The following is a 23,161-nucleotide window of genomic DNA, read 5'->3' as shown; positions in this document are numbered from 1 at the left end:
TTTTATGCAAAAGCTTTTTTGCATAGTGACCTAAATATACATATATTTTTTTATATACTTCGTCTCCCACAACCCGTTTTTTTTTTAGGTATAGGGATTTTTGAATGACAAAAAAAAGGCTTCTATTGATAGGCGGCCTATATTCTAGTTTAGGTAAGTAGAATAACGGTTTACTTTTTTTTTTGCCTCGGATGACAGTGTTGGGATTTTTTCACGTGGAATACCGGATGCGAGTTTTTAGTTGGTGATTTTTGTGTTGGCCCACGTGCGCGAGAGAGAGTGTGTGTGTGCCTATGTGTGTGTTGTATAGGCTGTATTCCCAGAATTTTTGTGCTACTTTGGATATATATATCTTATTCTTTGAACAGGTAAGGATATTTCACGTATAGTATTTTTTATAAGTTAGGCCGTGCCTTAGAGGGACGAATTTGGATATTCTCAAGGAATAGGAACTGGGTGTTATACATAGGCATCACTTCCGGAAGTTATAAAAAACAACTTATCTATGGGTCGCTTTAATTCATACTCGTGATATGGACTTCAGTGGCCTAGGCAGAAACTTTGAAACTTGATATAATTTTTTAAAAGTATTGATATTGCGAAAATCTGTATGTAAATCCCTTCATTGTCCTAGGCCTGAATTTCGAAAATACTATGCATTAAAAAATGTTTCTTTAACGTTGATGTCTTGAAAATTTTTATGAAAATCTCTTTACTGATTTAGGCCTGAACTTTGAGGCCACAACACATTCAAAATATTTTTATAAAATTTCAAAATATTGATATCTTGTAAATTTGTACGAAATTCTCTTCATTGGCCTAGGCTTGAGCCAAAAAAATACCTTAAAAATATTTCTATAAAATTTTTAAAACATCGATATCTTGAAATTTTTTTTGCGGTTCTTCACTGGCCTAGACTTGAATCTTAAAAATGCATATAAAAATATTTCTTAAACATTGGTATATAATTTTTTACGAAAATTTTGCATGAAAATCTCATTATACAAGCCTAGGCCTCAAGCTTAAAAACACATTGAAAAATAATTATGTAAAAATTTTGAAATATTGGGTATCTTGAGAATTTGTATAAAAATACTATATTTCAATGCATGTTCTAAATGTCTGCATTTTAGGCAGGAACATGGGCCGGGCATGGGCCTGTCTTACTATATAAACTTATATGTTATTTTTTTATTTGTCGTTACATGTGCATTTCTATATTAATATTTATTAATTTGATCGATTATAGGCCTATGTCCTGATCATGGCACCCCATACGGTTGCGGGTGGCAGAACCTAGCGTGGAGACCCGATATAAACATATTATTTTCTGTTCCTTTAGACCAGCGGTTCTCAACCGGTGCTCCGCGGAACCCTTGGGGCTCCTTGTGTACTCTCCAGGGGCTCCGCGGCCGCTTGAGGGGAAAAAACCCAGTAAAATTGAAAAAATAATAAATATTTTTTAATAGTAAAAATAAATAAGTAACTTTGATGAATAATTAAGAAATGGGCCTACGGGGCTCCGCCATAGAATTTTTTTTTTACTAAAAAGGGCTCCGCGAGTCAAAAAAGGTTGAGAAACCGCTGCTTTAGACGAAATTCTCTAAAAAGAGGCCCTTGAAAAATTCTGACCCTTGGGATTAGCAAAAGTATCGACCTATAGGTGCCCTGGTCATGATATAAATATATAAATATTCTTGATGCTTTAGATCAGAGATTCCCAGATCTTTTACGTTTGCGCCCCCCTCGAGAATAAGATAAAAATTTGAGAAATGCCTAACGGCACCCTGACCAGATCTCAAAAAACTAGAAGCACCCTTAAGTGCCGCGACTCATCGGTTCTGATTCATTGCCATAGGCCTACTTAGTATGTGATTTCCAATTTTGTCCATGGGAATTCGGCACCTCTAGGCAAATGCCTGCCACGGCACCCTAAAGTGCCGCAAACTACCGTTTGGGAATCGTTGTTCTAAATGAGTTTTATTGATTATTTTATGACATTATTGTGGTATTATGAGTGGTGAATTGTATTTATAATAATGATGATATTTTTGTTTCTAATGGAAAATACTCAAATTTTAAATTTAATTTATTTTTTCAAAATATCAATTTTTCATGTGATCTGATTTTATTTACATCAGTTATTAATTATAATAATTATAAATTACGATTCATTATTCGAATAATAGTTTGCAGGAGTCGATATGTTATTTCGTTAATGAAAAATTATTTTATATGAAGATAAAATTGATCGATTTTATAATTTATTTCACATTGATTAAATTGATGAAAATGAATTCATTAATTGATCGTTTATAATCCTATATAAAATTCCAATTTAATAATCGGACAATAACTTATGGGCCTTCATAAGAAGTAGGCTAATAGGACTCTGCTGTGCATTGAATACTGCAATTCCAAGGGATCCATGGATCGCAATTTTTGTAATTGATGGGCATTTTATTTTTGTCCCGGAAAAAATTGGTAAAAGCGATTATTCTCGAAATATTCAACAAAAAATTTTCTTAAATTATATAATTTTAAATGTTATATAAAAAATAAATTTTATAAAATATTCAATTTATACCAATCGGACAATAACTCATGGGCTCCCATCAGAAGTAGGCTGACGGGGCTCTGCTAAGTTGGATCCTTCAATTCCAAGGGATCCATGGACCGGCATATTTTTTAATTGATGGCCATTTTTGTTTGTCCCGGAAAAAGTTGGTAAAAGTGATTTTTCTCGAAATATTCGGCAAGAAAATGCACCGAATAGAAGCCTTCAATGCCAAGGGATAAATGGATCAGCATATTTTTTAACTGATGGACCTTTATGTTTGTCCTGGAAAAAGTTGCAAAAAGTGGTTTTTTTAACGGAATTTTCGACAAAAAAGTTTCCTAATTCCCGAAATTACGCTCCTCCCTCTTCCTCCCACCCTATTCGCGCAGCTGGAATTCCCCCCCCCCCTCTTCCCATCGTTCCCTGCGGCCCCGGATCAAAATGTTTGCTCTGTCCGTGAATCTATATGGCCACGCCCACTATCTACTGACTCGATGGCATCCGACCAATAACATAAATTTTTATTCGCTTAGTGCTTTTTGTTTACGGTAGATGGCGGTAAAGATTATTTATAGAATCGTTGTTTCCTTCGAGACAAAAGTGAGTTATTTTTGTACTTTTCAAAAAACGCACACACACACGGTGTTTTTAGACGGATTAAGATTATGCAAATGAGGCAGAAAAATATTCTCAAAATTGATTTTTTTTTTAAATTTTTCCGGGCGATGCAAATTTTTAATTCATCTTTTTTCTGAAGTTTTAGTAAATTGCATACTGATTGATCATCACTAGGAAATGTCATCACCAGGGTCGCAACTAGGGGGGGGAAAGGCGGGCCTCGTGTCCCGGGCGCTAGACCCGAGGGGCGCAAATTTCATTCTGAAACCTCCCCTTCAACATTACGAGGAGGCGTCAAAATGAGCGCTTGCCCCGGGTGCCCAAGCATCTAGTTGCGGCCCTGGTCATCACCAAAGGAAATGTTTCAAGACTGTGTGTAGATCAGTGTTTCCCAAAGTGGGCAATATCGCCCCCCGGGGGTCGATAGAAAGGTCTAGGAGCGGTAGAAGCTAAGGGTTTAGTATATTATCCTATGGGGAGAAGAAAAAAATTTTGAAGAAGGGGAATCTCTCTAACGAAAAGTTTGGGAAACTGCTGTATAATGGTGTAGATCCATATACAATTCTGTTACAAATCCATTTGTTGCGCCACTGGTTTCCGGAGCCGGGCCGTCTCAAAACCATCATAGGCCACCTGGCCAAGTGATTTTTGTGAGGCTCTACCTGGCAAATTCTCAAAATTTCAACCAGATCTCATTTTGTGAGGCCCCTTCATCGCTTGGGACCCCCGGGCCGTGCCCATGCGTTAAGACGGCACTGTCCGGAGCATCGCGGTGACCTGGATCGAGACCCCAGACATTTTTTTTCTGTCTTGAGAGTCACGATTTTATATATTTTTTGGAAAGCCAAAGAGTTGGATTGAGGTCTGTCGATGCCCCAGGAGCAGAAGATAATACTGGCCCCCTTAAATTAGAAAAAAAAAGTATAAAGTTGGGGTTTTGAAGGGCCTTTTCGGAAGTGGGGCCCAGGGTGCGCATCCAGTGCGTCCGCCTCTGAAAAGTCGGCAGTCAAAAGGCATAACAATATTAAAGAATGAAAAATTTATTTATACCTAAATATGAACACTAAAAATAAGTTAATGAAGATTCAAAATTGATGAAAATTCGAAGTTAACGAAAGAAATGTATAATATACCAGGATTAATGAAAATATTTCCGAAATTAGTGGAAAACGATGCAAAGAATTAATGAAATACTTAACTGAAAAAAATTGAAAATTAACAAGAAAAAAAATAATTTTAGTTTTTAAAAATTCAGATTTTTTTATGAAAAATAACTTCAGAGTTGTGTGAAAGCAAAATGAATGAAAGCATTCAGTGAAGATTTCGGCTAATTAAGTGAGGGCTCCAGTTTGATTCAGGGCCCTGGTCCAGGCTACATTGGCCATAACACGTCGCTGAGTGGTTTAAGAAAATTCTTAAAACCAAACATATTTTATTGTTTAGGAATATTTTTATATTTCTAGATAAAAAATTAAACCCAAAGTTTGCGATGTTGATCTTGTTGATTTTGGGTCGTGGCTGAAAAAGGTTAAGAAACCCTGGCTGTTGTGTCTTAACGGGTGGGTCAAAAGGGTCCCGAGTCTACAGATTTTAGATTTTTGAGATTTGAAAAATTTAGATTTTTATTCACTTTGATTTTTTACTCAATATTTCGTTTTAATTTGCTATTACTAATTCGATTCAATGTTTAACAAATAAGCAGGGCCGTCTTAAGAACATCATAGGCCCCCGGTCCAAGTGATTTTTCTGAGGCCCACCAGACAAATTTACATGCTTACTTTCGAAAATTTCAACTAGATTTAATTTTTGTGAGGTTCTTCTCTCGAGGCCCCGGGCCGTGCCCAAGTGGGCCCATGCACTGCAAATAAGATATCTTTACAGAAGTTTAATTGCTCCCCCCCCCCTTAACTCGTTCAGACGGCCCTACCATCTAGTTATAAACCTTCATTTGGCTTAGTTGAGTACTAATGTTTTACCATGGTCACATTTTCATTCTCCGTAGTCAAATATTTGAAAAAATAAAATAAAATGTTGTAGTTTTAGGAAAATGGCGACAGTTCGGATCATTACAAACAAATGAAATTTTTGATCATTTGTATATTGCATATCTAGTAATACCTATTAATACTATCTGGCATGTGATGAAAAAATATCGAGTCCTTATTAGATTAAGGCAGTGGTTCTCAAACTTTTGTAATCAGCGGCTCCCTTGCCTGATTCATGGTTCAAATGGGGATTTCGCCGACTTTGGCAACGTTTTGGATGACAATTGACGACGTCCCGTATTTAAGATCCCTGTCCGCCTTATTTTTCTCAATGAAATATGGTCATCTAGTCATTTGAACGTTTTTCATCAAATAGGTTTTTCTTTACTGCGATTTGTATCAGCCCTTTATTCCCACACCCTTCGCCCATTTTAGCGGTAATTAACAAATTTTTCGCAAATTGCATTTTTTGGCTGCAATACCACCTCTGGTCCGTGAACCATAGGTTGAGAAACGCTGATTTATAGTAGATATTTTCATTTATAAAAGAGTCACTTCAAAACATAAATAGGCACACAAATGAATATCTCCAGCTCACCGCTTGACGCCCCCAGGAGCTGCGACCCATACTTTGAGTAATACTTGTATGCATATCCGACAAAATTAGATCAACTTTTGAAAATCTAAAACTGTTTTGATGATCCAAATATTTTTCATAGGCATTTTTAAATAATTTTAGCTCCAGCATAGCCGAGAATTAAATATCAATTTTGAGCAACGCAACAGCTTTAATCCTTTTCGCGGCATTGACGAGATTTTTCGCCCCCTTAAAATTATTAAAGAGCCTCTTATTTTAACATTGACACAAGCCCAGGTATTTTGCAAAGTTCATTTCTCAATGAGGAAACGCTTTTCCCTATACCCCTTAGTTTTCACCTGTTGAAAATCGAAAGAAAAAGCCTACTTCTTTAAAAAAGATATGGCATTTTTAATGGGGTTAAGCGATTTCTCTGTGTGTGTGTGCAGCTTAAAGTGTTAAATGGTATCTGAGAAATCACGTAGATACGAAATTTGCAAAAACGTGATGATGACCACCATGTATTGGATATAGGTAGCTTTGAATACCACCAAAAAAGCCCAAATACTCTAAATTCTAGACCAGCGGCTCCAAAACTTTTTGTTCCATCGCCCCCTTCTCCAGAATTTGTTTTTTCTCATCGCCCCCCCCCCTAACAACTGACGCCAACCCACAGGATCCTATATTATACCCGTAGCTTCTACCGGTCCCCTGGATCATTCCATCACCCCTCAGGGGACGATATTGCTCGCTTTCGGAAACACTGCTTCTAGACTGACAAAGGTATAGATTCAGACGACGAGAAATTTATTGAAGCTTCATTCTATAGCCATTTTCTTGAATGATTACCATTCCCTAATCATATACAGAGAGCAATACTAATTGGAAGTATGCCTCTGGAATCAATGGTTCACCAGTAAAACGTGGCCTAGAGACTTTCCTTACTACCCTGTATATCCGGTGAATTCCCCCCCCCCCCAATCTCCCGAGAACATGATTTTTCCGGTACATTTCTGGTAGTCGGGCCGTGCCGTGTGTGTTGTGTTACTAGTCATAGAGAAACACAGTTGTTACAATATAAAATGTGGTGAGAACATTCCATACAGTTCACGCAATGTAACTTGAGTTCAACGACCAGCAACCTTCTCAATGGCGTTCGTTCAACTATTGACGATGCTTTCACTTTTTGTACCCTAACCCTTTTCCTTGAAGTACTATTCCATTTTTTTGGGACCCTTTTGTTGCACGCGTGCGATTTCCTCTTCAAATTTTTTCTAATGTACCTACTTGAAGGCTGCTGACTCAAAGGTTTTTTTTTTCTTCTGAGAGTTGCGCAAGCTGTTTGGTGGTGGTGGTGGCCTTCTGCGCGACACTGCGATAGAAGGAGGACTAAAGAAAGGAAGGAGTGAGGATAAAGAGGTTCTAGCATTTCCGCATCAAAAGGGTTTTTTTCTCGAATAATTCAGTAGATACTGTTCCCTTTTACATCCGGTATTCAATTTTGTCATTTATACGTAGTACTGGAACACATCTACGCTTCCAGGTGGTCATTATTTTACCCACCATGGTCATTTTATGCATATGCGGATTGGGATTCCAATCGAGACCTATCAAATAGAAGGCTGGCTAACCGCTTCGTGATCATCCGTGGGAACTCGGTGAGTTTGATTAGAGTTCTACTGACTATCAAGGGCTAGTTACAATCTGGAGCATGCTCCAGATTGTAACTAGCCCACCCCAGCATAGCCCAACCAAACTGCGTTAAAGGCTAAAATATCCCGGAAGGGACAGAGCCCTTGCTTTGTCTGGTGTGACAGTTGCAATCTGAAATTCTCCCATTGCCTTCAGACGGTAGAACTGAGAACTACACAGGCTGTCCCAAATTGTTTGCACTGCTGATATCTGGAACACGTTAGAACCATACTTTTAATTACGAAAAGTTTTCAATCGACGTGCGGTGACTCAAGACGTCGTAAATGTACCAAGTGGTCAAATATCTCCGTTAATATTGCATTTAAAAATATGAAATTTTTTGTATATGACTTCTCAGAGCCGCATTTACATTTTCCTAATTGGAAGTTTTATCACACAGGGTATATATATACGGGGTGATTATAAAAAAACTATCCCGACATATGGGCCCCTAACTATCATACCATTCACAGAAACTGAATGAAATTTTGGCATAAGGTATTTTGAGGTATGCGCTCAAGAATGATATGGAAAACAACAGTGTCACTCTAACAGTTACGGTTACAGTGAGAAAATATCAGATGGCAACACCAAGTTTTTTGTATTGGAATGCGATCTCCATACTGAAAAACACTAAATAGCGTTGGAATGGCACCTGTAGCACGAAAATCCCCGGAGCTGGGCAAGGAAAAAGTAAAAAGGACTTTGCCGTGCACCAGAGCATTAATGTTCGTTTCATTCGTCACACCGTTTCTTCGGCTGAGATCAGTCCTCCACAAGGTCATGTGGAAAAAACACAATAAAATGCTTTATTTTATGATGCTTCTCTGTCCTTATTGGTTGTCCTCACTTTCAGCCTATCTACCGCCGGTGATTTTCATGCTACAGTTGCCGTTCGAACGCTATTTAGGGTTTTTCACAATGGAGATCACATTCCAATACAAAAAACTTGGTGTTGCCATTTGATATTTTCGAAAATTTCTCACTGTAACCGTAACTGTTGGAGTGACACTGTTGTTTTCCATATCATTCTTGAGCGCATACATCAAAATACCTTATGCCAAAATTTCATTCAGTTTCTGTGAATGGTATGATAGTTAGGGGCCCATATGTCGGGATAGTTTTTTTATAATCACCCTGTATATATATATATACACAAAAAATTGCATATTTTTAAATGCAATATTAACGGAAATATTTGATTTTGAAGTTTTTTAGCATTTAACGTCAATGATCGAGGGTGTGGTTCGCGAATGACGAAACGTTAATTAAATTCGAAATTGTAAAAATTCTGTAATTGTCAAAATAATCGTTCAAAAAAATACGTTGTATAATTGCTATTTATTGTGAATAAAAACTTAAAATTTTTTAGTTCATTCTATTTGTGTACAGTCCCTGAAAATGGCAACTTTTGAGCTAATGAAAATTGCTAACACACAGTGATAAGTTGTTAAAACATAATAGTTTTATATATTTAATATCTCGAAAAATATTGCATTTAAAAATATGAAATTTTTTGGAACCGACATTTTCATAATTGGAAGTTTTAACACGCGGGGACTGTATGAAAAGTTAATTTCTTTATTTTTTTTATGTATACGACCCCTTCAAACAAATTTTGAGATTTTAAGTAACTGCACGTCAAAACTTTTTGCAATTGAAAGTATGTTTCCAAAGTCAACGGTTGCGGTGGTAATTGCGCTCACGACAATATCTGCTGTGCAAACAATTAGGGACAGCCTGTATACATTTTTTAAAATACAAACCTGTGATTCTCAAGAAGGTTGAACATGACCATTGGACTTGATTCTAGAAATCTATGGTCATTTCCTCTTTATTATAAGATTCATCCAACCGATTAAGACTGACCGGTGGAGACTATACTGGATGCACCTAAGACGCTGTGTATAAACGGGTCGATATTACGATGGCCACTCTGAAAGAGTTTTTAGCAGACCTTCCATAGATGGCAGCATGAGGAACAACTATTATGGTGGTCATTATGCATGTAGGGATATGTATTGTCAGGGTCTGAAAACTTTCTTTTAAAGCAAGGAATATATTGATCTGAGGCATGGTGGAGCACTCAACTACATTTTCATAGGCTGTGTTATGAAGGAGAGGCATGTCGCGTGAAAACTGCTCAGATGGACAAATTAGGCGCGGAGAAAAATAGATCTCAATAGGATTCAATTACGAGTCATGATTTCCAATGATTTCAAGCGGAGCTAGTATTACATGGGAAATCAGGAAAAAGTAGATAGTACATCGTCCAGAGCAACAGTTAGACACTAGAGCTATGAATTCCAACGTGAACAGAGTCTGGAGCACAAAAAGCGAGAAGACTTCCCGAAGCTGTAGTGTCCGAAAATATGTGAGCCCTCTGGCCCCTTTTATTAATGAAAATCTGAATATTAGCTATCAGGACATTCACCTGACTCTGGTTATTAAATCATCCGCAGTGCAAATCACTTCGTATAAGCATTACAAATTAACAATAGTTACAGGTAGTTAGATGCCACATTATGACATAAACAGGCTCGCTAGGGCTGGTGCAAATTTATGTGGAAAAAATCCATGGAGGGAATTAACCATGGAGTCCAGAGGTTTTCCTGGTACTTCATTGGTACTTGATAGTTCGCACTTTCTAGCGGCCTCCTGCAATCACGATTGCAAGAAGGCCCCAAGATGTTGGCTGTTGTATTTTATAAGCTATTGCACTTATTTGTAAGCTATTCAAAGAACAAAAGCTAACATTTAGGGGCATTCCTGTAATCGTAAGGGGTCGTTGTAACAATGAAGACCATTTCTTTCTAATGTCAATTCCACCTCGACATGGATCACGAAGGGTTATAAATCCATTTCGAACATCATTAACCAGGGTCTTAAATAGGATTTTTGCCCTCCTCACAACATTAAAGTTCGATAATTTTGTAATGGTCTTCTTTGTTCCTAACTAAAACTGCCACCCCCTAAATTCTACCGCCCGGGGCAGTTGCTCACCCCTCTAGTTACGATCCTGTCATTAACAAGTGAGGCAAAATATATTTTGGTATTTAAACAAAAAAGCAAAATCTTCAATTCGGGTCCGTTGAATTAATTCCTTATATATATCAGGGCCGTAACTAGGGATGGGGGAAAGTGGGGGGCAACTGCCCCAGGTGGCAAAATTTAGGGGGGTGGCAATTTTAGGTGGGAACAAAGAACACCGTTATAAAATTATCGAATTTTAAAGTAGGGGGGGGGCGGCAAAAATCCTAGTTACAGCCCTGTAAGATCTTAAATTAATATCTTTCTTTAGTTTTCTTTCAATATTTCCCTGGGCAGTCGCTCCAGTCCAATTCAATGAAAAAAGGGGTACGATGAAGCAGGGCCGTCTTAAGAGCATTATGGGCCCTCGGGCAAAGTGATTTTTTTGAGGACCTTACCTGGCAAATTCTGGAAAATTTCAACAAGATCGCATTTTTGTGAGGACCCTCTTGTCTTGAAGCCCCGGGTCGTGTCTGGGTGGGCCCATGCGTTAAGACGGCACTGCGAAGAAGTTCGCTATCTATCCAGTTCAAGCATAGGGTGTTATTGCCTCAACCACCCTATAGTCCAGACATACCTCTGTGTGACTTTATATCAGGGCCGCAGTGTGCCTTTTCCGGTCCCCGGGTTGCACATTTTTTTGGAACCCCTCTTGAAAGCGTTATTATTATGCAAAATAAGTGTAAATGTTTGTGGGGCCCCATTCGGCACGGGGCGCTTGGCCCGTGCCCCGGTTTGCCCCAGCCTTGTTACGGGCCTGATTTATTTCGTTCAACGGAAACTGATTTGCAGATTCAGAAGAATTGCTGATAAATATGACATTTTGAACAGCCTGTCAGAGTTGAGACGTTCCAGGTTTCTTTCAGATGGGATTATGCAAGAAAATGAATGTGAAAATATTTAAAATTACAGTCCTATAAATATCGAAACGAATTTGCTTCCAAAAAATTTAGAGGTATTTAAATGTATGGTAATTATGTTACGGTAAATATAATAAATCGGTTGTTATGTGCATAATCACCAATAGTCTCGATGAGTTTCATAAATTCATAAATTTTACCGGTGATTATGCGCAATACCCAAGCATCGTTGGCTATATAGGAAGGTTATAACCAAAATGACACTACTCAGACATATGTAGAGCCCATTCTGATGAAACTTAGCATATAGGATATATGGAACATGGAAAAAAGAAACATTCAACAAAAAATAGTTCAATTTCTGGCCACCAGTTAAAAAAGTGACGCTTTTTATCGCAGTTATATCTGTTTTCCATGGTCCGAATGACGTATATACCAAGTTTCAATGAAATACGTCCACCACAACGGGCGCTACATAGGTTGTAGTAGTGTCAGTATAATTCAACCGACATAACTTAGCTTAATTATGCTGACACACACTTCTCCGACCATGTAGCGCCCGTTGTGGTGGACATATTTCATTGAAACTTGATATGTACGTTATTTGGACCATGGAAAACAGATAACTACGATAAAATAGAACCACTTCTTCACCTGGTGGTCAAGAATTGAACTATTTTTTTATTGAATCTTTCTTTCCTCCATTATGTATGATCACAGATAAAGGCTATAAATTTCAAGTATTTATCCAATTTACCAACGATGCTTGGGTATTATGCATAATCTCTGGTGAAAGTGATAAATTTATCAAACTTACCAAGACGATTGGTAAGTATGCATAATAACCGATTTATCGCATTTACCTTAACATAACAACGACATTTGGGTATTATGCATCACCACCGGTAAAAGAGAATTTTTTTTTTTTTTTAGCATTTATCGAATTCACCAACGACGCTTGGGTATAATGCATAATCAGGGCCGTCTTAAGAGTATCATGGGCCCCCGGGCCAAGTGGTTTTTCGGAGGTCCTATCTGGTAAATCCTTGAAAATTTCAACCGAATCTCATTTTTGTGAGGCCCTTTTTCTCTTGAGGCACAAGGGCCGTGCCCGGGTAGGCCCATGCGTTAAGACGGCACTGTGCATAATTACCGGTAAGTGGTGAATTTAAAGAAATTTTTCAAACTTGCCGAAACGGTCGGTGATTATGCATAATAACCGGATTCATCACATTTACAGTAAATAATAATATCAGTAAAAGACAACCAAATGAATTTCCAAAAAAAAAAAAAAAAATACGAATCGCAATTAAACACTTGCGCCATTTTCTTTCGTCCCGTCGCTCTAGTTCCCAGGGTAGAAATAAAAAAAAACCCCTGAAAAAACAGTAGTTTTTCGAAAAATAAAATGAAAGAAAAAACAAAAAAAAACGAACACCATAACATTCTAACATGGCAATGCAATCCATCAAATTGTGATAGAATTCCGGGAAAGCACAGGAGGGAGGCTCAATGAAGGTAAAGGATAAAAAAGGGGGAAATGAAAAAAAAAAGGGTCGCGCAGGGTACGGGGAGGGAACCCGATGGCCAATGAGATGCTAAAAGAAGTAAAAAAAAAAAAACTAGATAAAATACTGCAAAAAAAAGAGGTGAAAAACAGTTTTTAAAAGGGAATAAAATTGGATTTTTTGCTACATTTTACGTATATATTGAAAATAGGGACTTTCCTAAAACTTCAATATAAATGACCCTCGGCCGTTAAAGGGTTAATAATCCACCGTCATCAAAGTACTGCATATACGCTGAGCCGACCTTAGGGGTACGCGACAGGTGTGGTCACATCGGGCCTCGCGGTTTGGGTGGTCCCGCAATTTCGGTGATAGAAATGAAAAAAACTATACGTATATCAAATATATTTGCGATTTTTTGGGATATTCTTTCGTTAATTCCGAATTTATATTAATTCTGGCGATTTTTTCTCGCATTAATTCTGAATTTTCTTTAAATCTGAATTTTCTTTAATTCTGGGACTTTTACTGTCATTAGTTCTGAATTTCCATGAATTTTGGAATTATTTCTCTCATTAATTAAGAATTTCATCAATTCTGGGATTTTTTCTCTCATCAATTCTGGGACTTTTTCTGTCATTAATTCTGAATTTTCATGAATTTTAGAATTATTTCTCTCATTAATTCAGAATTTCATCAGTTCTGGGATTTTTGTCTCTCATTAATTCTGAATTTCATCAGTTCTGGGATTTTTGTCTCTCATTAATTCTGAATTTCTATAAATTCTGGGATTTTTTTCTCTCATCAATTCTGGGACTTTTTCTGTCATTAATTCTGAGACTTTTTCTGTCATTAATTCTGAGACTTTTTCTGTCATTAATTCTGAGACTTTTTCTGTCATTAATTCTGAGACTTTTTCTGTCATTAATTCTGAGACTTTTTCTGTCATTAATTCTGAGACTTTTTCTGTCATTAATTCTGAGACTTTTTCTGTCATTAATTCTGAGACTTTTTCTGTCATTAATTCTGAGACTTTTTCTGTCATTAATTCTGAGACTTTTTCTGTCATTAATTCTGAATTTTCATCCATTCTGAAATTATTTCTCTCATTAATTCGGAATTTCATCCATTCTGAAATTATTTCTCTCATTAATTCGGAATTTCATCAATTCTGGGATTTTTTTCTCTCATAAATTTTGAATTTTTATCAGTTCTGGAATTATTTCTCTCATTAAATCTGAATTTTCATCAATTCTGGAATTATTTATTTCATTAATTCTGAATTTCTATCAATTCTCGGATTTTTCTCCGTATTAATTCCGAATTTCCATCTCTGGAATTATTTCTTTCATTATTTCCGCATCTCCACCAATTTGGGGATTTTTTTCTCTCATTAATTCTACATTTTCATCTTTCTCTCCCCAAATTCTGAGATTTTTTTTATTATTAATTCCGAATTTTCATCGATTCTGGGATTTTTTCACTCTCATTAGTTCCAAATTTTCATCGATTCTAGAATTATTTTCGAATTAACCAATCTCAATTTCGAGATTTTTTTTTCCTTATTAATTCTGAATTTCCATATTCATTCTGGATTTTTTTCTCTCATTAATTCTGAATTTTCAATAGTGAATAGATATACAGGGTGATTATAATTAAAGTTCCCGTACTCTGAGTAGTTTTTCTCAAACACTACTTATCCGAATACAGCCAAATTTTTAGGATATCTTAATATGAACATGGGAGAGAGATTTATGAGATAAACAAATTGTTCAATTTTCGACCACCAGGTGAAAAAGTGTCTTTTTATTGCGTTTTACATTTTTACCCATGGTCCATCATAGGGGCCGTTCAAGTATTACGTCATCATCGATGGGGGGGAGGGGGTTTCCGATTTGCTGACTTTTGATGACGGGGGGGGGTTTGGATAATGCTTACGTCATCAACCACCCTTTATGAAAATATGAGTTGGATTCAGAGAGGCAGAGCTGATGACGAAATTTTGCTGACGGGGGGGGGGGGGGTCAAAAATGGCTAAAAATTTGCTTACGTAATACTTGAACGGCCCCATATAGCGTATATACCAAGTTTCAATGGAATACGTCAAACAGAACGGGAGCTATATAGGTCGGAGTAGTATCAGCATAGTGACGGATGCTACATTAGTCTGAGCGGTGTCGGTACGCTGAAACTACTGAAACGTATGTAGTGCCCATTCTGGTGGACGTATTCCAGAATCAGAAGATGGACCATGGGAAATGTAAAATGCAATAAAAAAAAGCGCCACTTTTTCACCTGGTGGTCGAAAATCTAACTATTTTTTCATTTCATAAATCTCTCTCCCATGGTCTCATTAAGATATCCTAAAAATTCGGCTGTACTCGGATAAGCCGGTTTTTGAGGAAAAACTACTCCGAGTTCACTCAAGGGAACTTTAATTACGACCACCCTGTAATTTTCAGCATTCCTGTAGATTCTGTGATATAGCCTATTGTATATATGCCATACATCTTCGCATGCCAGATTCCTACCCCCGCTCAAAATATATAAAACCTGGACTGAAGAGCCCCGAAATCATTTCCCTCCGCGTCTGATAAGGGCGGTCCTGCTTATACGTTCCATGTACGTGTCAATCATTTCTTAATTTCCAAGATTTTAAAGTTTCATTTTGAAAATTGGGAGGGAAAAGTATGATTTCGTGTTGCGGTTAATTAGAGAAATTCCACGCGTTTCGATGGATTTTCCGGGATGTTCTCGTTCCCTGTCTTGTCTCAAGGGAAACACACATTCCTCACCGATTAATACGTGACATAAAAATCTACTTCCATGTACATATTTCTGAAATATCTACACATTTGTGTATATGCGTTTATTGAGTCCATTATATATCTAAGGGCTCTTATACGGAACTTTTACTCCATAAGAGCTTCCTTCCGTAATTCGAATTCATGGAAAATGGTATCCATTGAAATCTATTCTATACCGTATCAATCCTAAAAAAATTTTAAATTTATTAATCATGATATTCTTATATATTAATTGATTTCTATAAAAACTTAATGATAAAGAACCTTAATTTTTAGGGGAAAATATCGAAACAAATAGCAACAAAACAATAACGAAAACGAAATGATTTCGGGTATTTTTATTAATATATTTTATAAATTTTTTATCTACATTACTTCGAAAATTTTTTGTAACACTTTTGCTTTTTTGTGGCTAACGGCACGGTTCCAGATCGCTTTTATGCGACCCGCAACGTATTTAAAGATCACTAATCACCACGGTAGGTCCACATCATTTAAGCGACCCGTGGCACATTTGCAGATAATTTAAGTGACCCGTGACACATCTCCAGATCACTTAAGTGCCCGCTGCACATTTTTAGATCACTTAAGTGACCCGCGTTGCATTCTCAGATCACTTGAGTGACCCGCGGTATATTTACAGAGCACTTAAATGACCCGCGGCACGGTTCCAGGTTACTTGTGTGACCCGTAGCATGTTTACAGGTAATCGCAGCACAGTTCCAGAGCATTTAAGCTACCCATGGCACATTTACAAATAATTTAAGTGACCCGTGACACATCTCCAGATCACTTAAGTGCCCGCTGCACATTTTCAGATCACTTAAGTGACCCGCGGTGCATTCTCAGATCACTTGAGTGACCCGCGGTATATTTACAGAGCACTTAAATGTCCCGCGGCGCAGTTCCAGATTAGTTATGTGACCCGTAGCATATTTATAGATTATCGCAGCACAGTTCCAGAGCATTTAAGCTACTCGTGGCGCATTTACAGATTATTTGAGTGACCATCGGTACATTTAGAGATCACTTAAGTGGCCCGTGGCACAATTCCAGATCTTTAAAGTGATTCGCAGAATATTAACATATCACCGCGGCACGGTTCCAGAGCACTTAAGCGACACGCGGTGCATTTACTGATCGCTTAAATGTCCTGCGGAATATTTACAGATCACTCAAGTGGCCTTCCAGATCACTTAAGTAACCTGCGGCACTGTTCCACAACACTTAATTAACTGGCGGCCCGCGTTGTGTTTTCAAACCAATGAAGTGACTTGCAAAGCGTTTTCCCGCTTACAACGTTTTTTCATGACGGTTTTTTTTTTTGAAAACGTTATAGGCGGGATCCACTATATTATACGATGACCATATCCTGAGGATGTGTGATGCGCTCACTTTTATTTCTGTATTATCTATCTCTAGGTGTTTGAAATAGCCATCTGACACATATTTTGTATAGTATCTTAAAAATATTGTAATACCTCGGTTATAACGATGCTGCCGCTTGAATGTCTGTCGTTATAAACGAGTTTGACTGTAATCGTATCGATCTTATACGGAAATATATCGATACTTTCACTGGATTTTATGGACACAAAAAATAAAGAAACACAAATTCTTTTTATTTTCAGATCGTATGGTAAACATTTTGTGTCCGAGTCAAGTCGGTCAAAAACGTGCCCCGGAGAGCAACCATATCTTGTCCTTTTCCCGTTTTTCCCGTTTTTTTAGTATGTGTGTGAATCCGCGAATATACATCGAGATTTTACTCGAGAGCTGCGATTTAAAGAGAAAAAAAAATTTCCTCCGGTTTAAAAATTCTTGGATATTTTGGACTTTCCTTGAAAAATTGAAGAATCGCGTGTAGGAATGTGAAATTCGGGAATAAAGGAGTTGTATGTAACGGTAAAGATGGTGAATCCGGTTATTATGCATAGTTGCCGAGCATTTTGGTAAGTTTGATAAATTTCCCTAAATTTATCACTTTTACCGGCGATTATGTATAGCACCCAAGCGTCGCGCCGTTGCTAAACACGACTAATCGTACTATATAATATGCTATAGCGTACTATACAGTACATGATAATTCGTACATGTAATGTGACATTATTTCGAGGTACTATCGCAAAATTTGTTATTTTATCGGGGTCTGACTATATTCATCACACATACTAGACACGTTTGGAATTTTTTTTCATGTTTATCAAATTCACCAATTACATTTACGTATTATGCATAATTACAGATATCAAGGCGACACATTTTATATCAAATTTGCCAATAAAACTTCGTTATTATGCATTATTGCCGGTAAAAGTGATAATATTTTCGGTATTTCTAAAATTTATCAACGACGCTTGTGTGTGTGTGTGTTGGTGTTATGCATAATCGCAAATCGTGTCGGTACGTTTGGTGAATGCTAAAAAAATTATGACTTTTTTACCGTGATTATGTGTAATAAACATGAGAAATCGTACTAAATTCATCACATTTACCGGTTATTATGCATAATCGATATTTCATATTGGTAAGTGTGATAAATCGGTCCCATTGCCGTGATAAGATTTGCTATGTAGCTTACCGTCGTGAGCCAGGTCTGCACCGGATATAATGAACTCGGAATTAACGACTTTTTTCGAACATCGAAATAACTCCTATAATTAACTCCTGTTTGAAGAATTATAAAATCGGACCTCAATATAACGAGCTTACATTTAGCAAATTTTACGATCGCTTTCCGATATAATGAACTCTTATTTAATAAATTTCACGATCGTACCCCGATATTACGAATTTCTATTTAACAAATTATTCGATTTAACGAACAAGTTAACAGATTCACGCAGGGACTGAATTCGAAAAAAAAAATCGTCAAATGTTGAAATTCATTAAATATGGAGTTCGTTATATCGGGGTTCGACTACATTCATCAAACATACTACCGAGACTCCTATTGGGAACTTTTTCATATTTACCAAATTCACCAATTACACCAGGGTTTCATGCACAATCACTGGTAAAAGTGATAAATTTCAAGTATTTATGAAATTTATTAGGCATATACTCTTGGGTATTATGTATAATCACCGGTAAAAGTGATAAATTTATCAAACTTGCACAGACGATTGGCGGTTATTGTACATAACTGCGAATCATCTTGATAAGTTTGATAATTTTATCACTTTTACCGGTGAATATGCATAATACCCAAGCGTCGTTAATATATGTGATAAATACTTGAAATTTATTGCCTTTATCTCTGATTATGCATAATACCCTAGTGTAATTGGTGAATTTGATAAATATGAAAAAAAAATTCCACATGAGTCTAGCACGTATGATGAATATAGTCAGACGTCGATATAATATTAAAAAATTTTACTATCGTACCCCGATATAATGATAACAAATTTCACGATCGTACCCCGATATAATGATTCAATACATGCATGGTATTACTCATATTGCATGGTATTAATCATATAGTAAGATTTATCATGTTTCCCAATGATGCGACACTTTTGCGTTATGCATAATCACCGTTAAAAGCGATAATTTTTTAGTACTTATTAAATTTACCAACGACGTTCGGGTACTATGCATAATCGCCGGCAAAAGTGATTAATTTAGGGAAATATATAAAATTTATCAACGAGACTTGGGTACTATGCATAATCACCAGTAAAATTGATAAATTTAGTAAATTTATCAAACTTGCCAAAATGCTTGGCGATCATGCATAACAACCGGCTAATAACCGAATAATGCGTGTAATAACCGAATGTATCACATTCACCGTAACATATATATGCAAAAACTTGAAATTAATTTATTTCCAATAAAATATTATATCATTAGAGAAATTTTTAGGATTATTACGGGGAAATTCAGAAATTTTTTGAGAACAATTTTTGGAAAATAAATTGTGTGAGAATTGGGAGGAATGCGAATTTTGAATTTTGATTTTAAATTGTTACCCGTCCCCTGAAAAGGCCCGGAATGTTTTAGAAGAATGATACGGCAAGGACCGAGAAGAGAGAGGAAAGGTCCCTAGAGGTTCTAGGGACTGAGTAGGTTCTTTTCGCTCATCAAAGTACGATATGTGAGATGTCTGTAATGGGGAGATAAAATAAAGCGAAAACACTCACTAGGTTCTGGTTTTTTTATTGATATTGATTTATTCAAACACTTATTTCATGGGTCTAATCAATATCATTCGATTTTTAATTTATATCGTGATTATTTAAACTCGAATGATTTATGTAATAAATACATTTTTTTCCTTTGCCGAGAGTATTAGAAGTTATATATGTTACGCTGAAATGTGATAAATCCGGTTATTATGCATAATCGCCTACTAATTTCCCCTAAATTTATTACTTTTACCAGTGAATATGCACAATACCCAAGCTTCGTTGGTAAACGTGATAATAAATCGTACTAAATTTATCACATTCGGCCAGTTATTATGCATAATCACTATTTCGTATTGGTACATATAATAGTCCCGTTTTTTTTTCAACGAAGCTTATTCGAATTTGTTATCTTTACTTAAAATGGTGAATGAAAAGATAACTTTCATAACTTATAAATTGTACTATGTGTGTGATAATTATGACTATATACAAATACTTATCTCACACGTTTGTCATGATCAACGTTTTTTCTGTGAACTACATTTCAATTCACTGCAAGTTCCAGTAGTCTCTCATTTTCTACTTATTCATAATTTTCGTCTGTTTCAGCAATAATCGGTGATTTTGCCAACTTGTGGCAATGTTTAAGGAAACAATTGGCAATATCTCGTATTTTGCTGTACAAACAGATCACAGATTCGCGTATTTTTCCCAATGAAAATGTTTCCCCCAGTCATGGCGAATGCTTTTTCATGAAATACATTTTAATTTACTACGATATGCTGCAGTCCTTTATTTCCCCTTTCTTCAGCAATTTTCGTAATAATTAGCAAATTTGTCGTAAGCAGAGACGCCGATATGAAGAAAACATTTCAGGGGCTGAAAGTTGCTGGTCGTCCCCTCCGTATTACGGGACTCCAGTGCGTACGCAGGAGAGAGGAGGGGCATTGCATTTTATATCCGTTAGTTATTCGATTAAAGGGGACTCACAAAATTTATTGGGGGGATCAAATGGCCTCAGCCCTAGGTTCCGGCGTCTGTGGTCGTAAATTGCATTTTTTTTGCCTGTAATTTACTCCATATTTAGTATTGCGATTTACAGTATTTTCTTCGATTAGACATGTTCACCCTAAGTATGAGAGAAAGTCTAATTTTTATTTAAACTCATAAGAATTTTTTCTTATATATCAATCAAAGCATTTTTCATTTAATTAGAAATAAAATCATCCATTATGCCGGTGGACCACCTATACCATCGTCGCGGTCCACCTCTGGTCCGTGGACCATAGGTTGAGAAACGGTGGTATATACCATGGGGGAAAAGAAAAATTCAATGCAAAATGGTTCAATTTTTGACCAACAGGTAAAAAAGTTGCCCTTTTTATCGCAGTTATCTTTTTTTTTTTCCACGGTCCAAATAACATATATATCAAGTTCCAATGAAATACGTCCACCCCAATGGGCACTACATAGGTCGGAGTAGTGTCAGTATAATTCAACTAACACTACTCAGCTTAATTGACACTACTCTGACCTATGTAGCACCCGTTGTGGGGGGACGTATTTCATTGCAAACTTGGTATATACTTCATTTGGACCATGGGGAAAAAATGGTTTAAAAAGCTCCACTTTTTCACCTGGTGGTCAAAAATTGAACTATTTCTCTATTGAATCTTTTTCTCATAGTCCATATATCCTATTATACCAAGTCTCATCAAAATACCTCCATCAGGATGGGCGTTACATGAGTCAGAGTAGGGTCAGTTTATTTATAACTACCCTGTAGAGAAGATTAGGGATCAACCTTTTGTGCTCCTATGTCGAAGTGGACTCCGCATAGGACATCAGGAAACAACTGTATTCCATTGTTATAATACCCCCTTACGAGACCCACTGCATTTTTATAGATCACATAAATGGCTCTCGAGATCAATCAATTAAGTAGCTCTCGTCTCATTTTCAGATCACTGAAATTGCCCGCGACACATTTCCAGATCACTTAAGCACACACAGCCCACGGCTCACTTTCGTATAACCTGAGTGACTCGCGATGACTCCAGATGACTCAAGTGGCCCTCGGCACACTTTCAGACTTCCGAGTGACTTACGTCACATTTCCAGATGACTCAATTCACCCGCGACACGTTTCCAAACCAATGAAGTGGCCCGCACTCCCGAAAAGGTTGAGCACCCCGGGCTCTATGCGAATCAGTCCTGACCCACCGAATATTGACGTTATAGCCGAGTTGTCGCTACAACCGAGGCCGTTATAACCAAGTTCGACTGCATTGCTAATCTTCACCTCATTTCCAGGAAGAGAGTTCAAGTTTAAATTTTAAGGTGGGGGGAAAAAAGCGCTTATCACGGCAAGAAATCTGAAGAATCTTGAAAACTGAAAATAGTTTCTTGTTTGCGTGAATCTTTTTTAGCCAAAAAATACTTAAAAGGAATAAAAAGAAAATAAAAATAGGAACTCTCTTGGGGAAAAGTACTTGAATCGAGGAAGAGGTGCTCCGGGCGAACTTAACTGTACTGTATGTAGTTGTGCGAGCAATAGCAGTAAGTGCCTCAGTTGTTCTGATAGCAGCAGCAAAAGCAAGACCCATTCAAACTTTTTAAGCAAAAAGACCACCAGAGCATTGGGTAATATTATGGGCAACCCCCTCGAGGAGTTTATGACCCTCCTCTTCGGAGTATACATGTACACATACATATAAAGACCCCCCCGAAAGTACTTTCTCAGTACTACCGCAATCGTTTTTTTTTCTTTGCTTATAGAATTATATAAAAAACGAACTCAACACCAGAAAAATTCATAACACCCTGAAGCGAGTTGAAAAACAAAATTCAGATATGTTCAGGCATGTTATGCTTCAAATTGAACTGACGAATTTCGGTATTTTTCAGGCGTTTGAGGCGTTGAATTATACTGATGAATTTCAGTACTTACTGGTACGTTAAGCATTTGTAGATTTTTCGGGTATGTTTTTTCATTGTAGTCACAAAATTTATTATCATTTTCCAAATACGTTTCACATGTAAAATATACAGTGCTGCTGATGAGACATTTATTGATTGTGTACTGACAAATTTGTACTGACAAAATTCGATATATTTTACGCATTTGATGCAAGTGTACCGATTGAATCGATATACTGTATTTTACGCATTTGATCCCTGGAGGAATTTATGGCGCACCTAAACATCCCCGAAAGTACCTTTCTTTCTCAGTACTTCTAGAATCGTTTCTTCGCTTATGGAATATATTGTGGAATATATAAAAAATTAACACACCAGAAAATTCACAACACCCTGAAACGTGTTTAAAAACAAAATTCAGAGATTCAGGCATGTTAGGTCTCAAATTGTACTGACGAAATTCGGTACT

The 23,161-nt window shown here is 36.9% G+C and overlaps 1 long non-coding RNA gene across 1 annotated transcript in view; it reads left to right on the top strand.

The window, feature by feature from the left end:
- The first annotated feature begins 237 nt into the window (after nucleotides 1-237).
- LOC149072369 (uncharacterized) overlaps nucleotides 238-23,161 on the top strand; it is a 214,464-nt gene continuing 191,540 nt past the window's right edge. Inside the window, exon 1 of the long non-coding RNA XR_016194409.1 lies at nucleotides 238-368. This is a non-coding gene — a long non-coding RNA (uncharacterized LOC149072369). The remainder of the gene's footprint in view (nucleotides 369-23,161) is intronic.

Source organism: Pholcus phalangioides, unplaced genomic scaffold, assembly GCF_987345545.1.
Source record: "Pholcus phalangioides strain wild (caught in Gottingen) unplaced genomic scaffold, Ppha-v1.0 ptg000017l_1, whole genome shotgun sequence".
NCBI lineage: Eukaryota > Metazoa > Arthropoda > Arachnida > Araneae > Pholcidae > Pholcus > Pholcus phalangioides.
The sequence above is the reverse complement of the archived record's forward strand: the minus strand, read 5'-3'. Positions and strand labels throughout refer to the sequence as shown.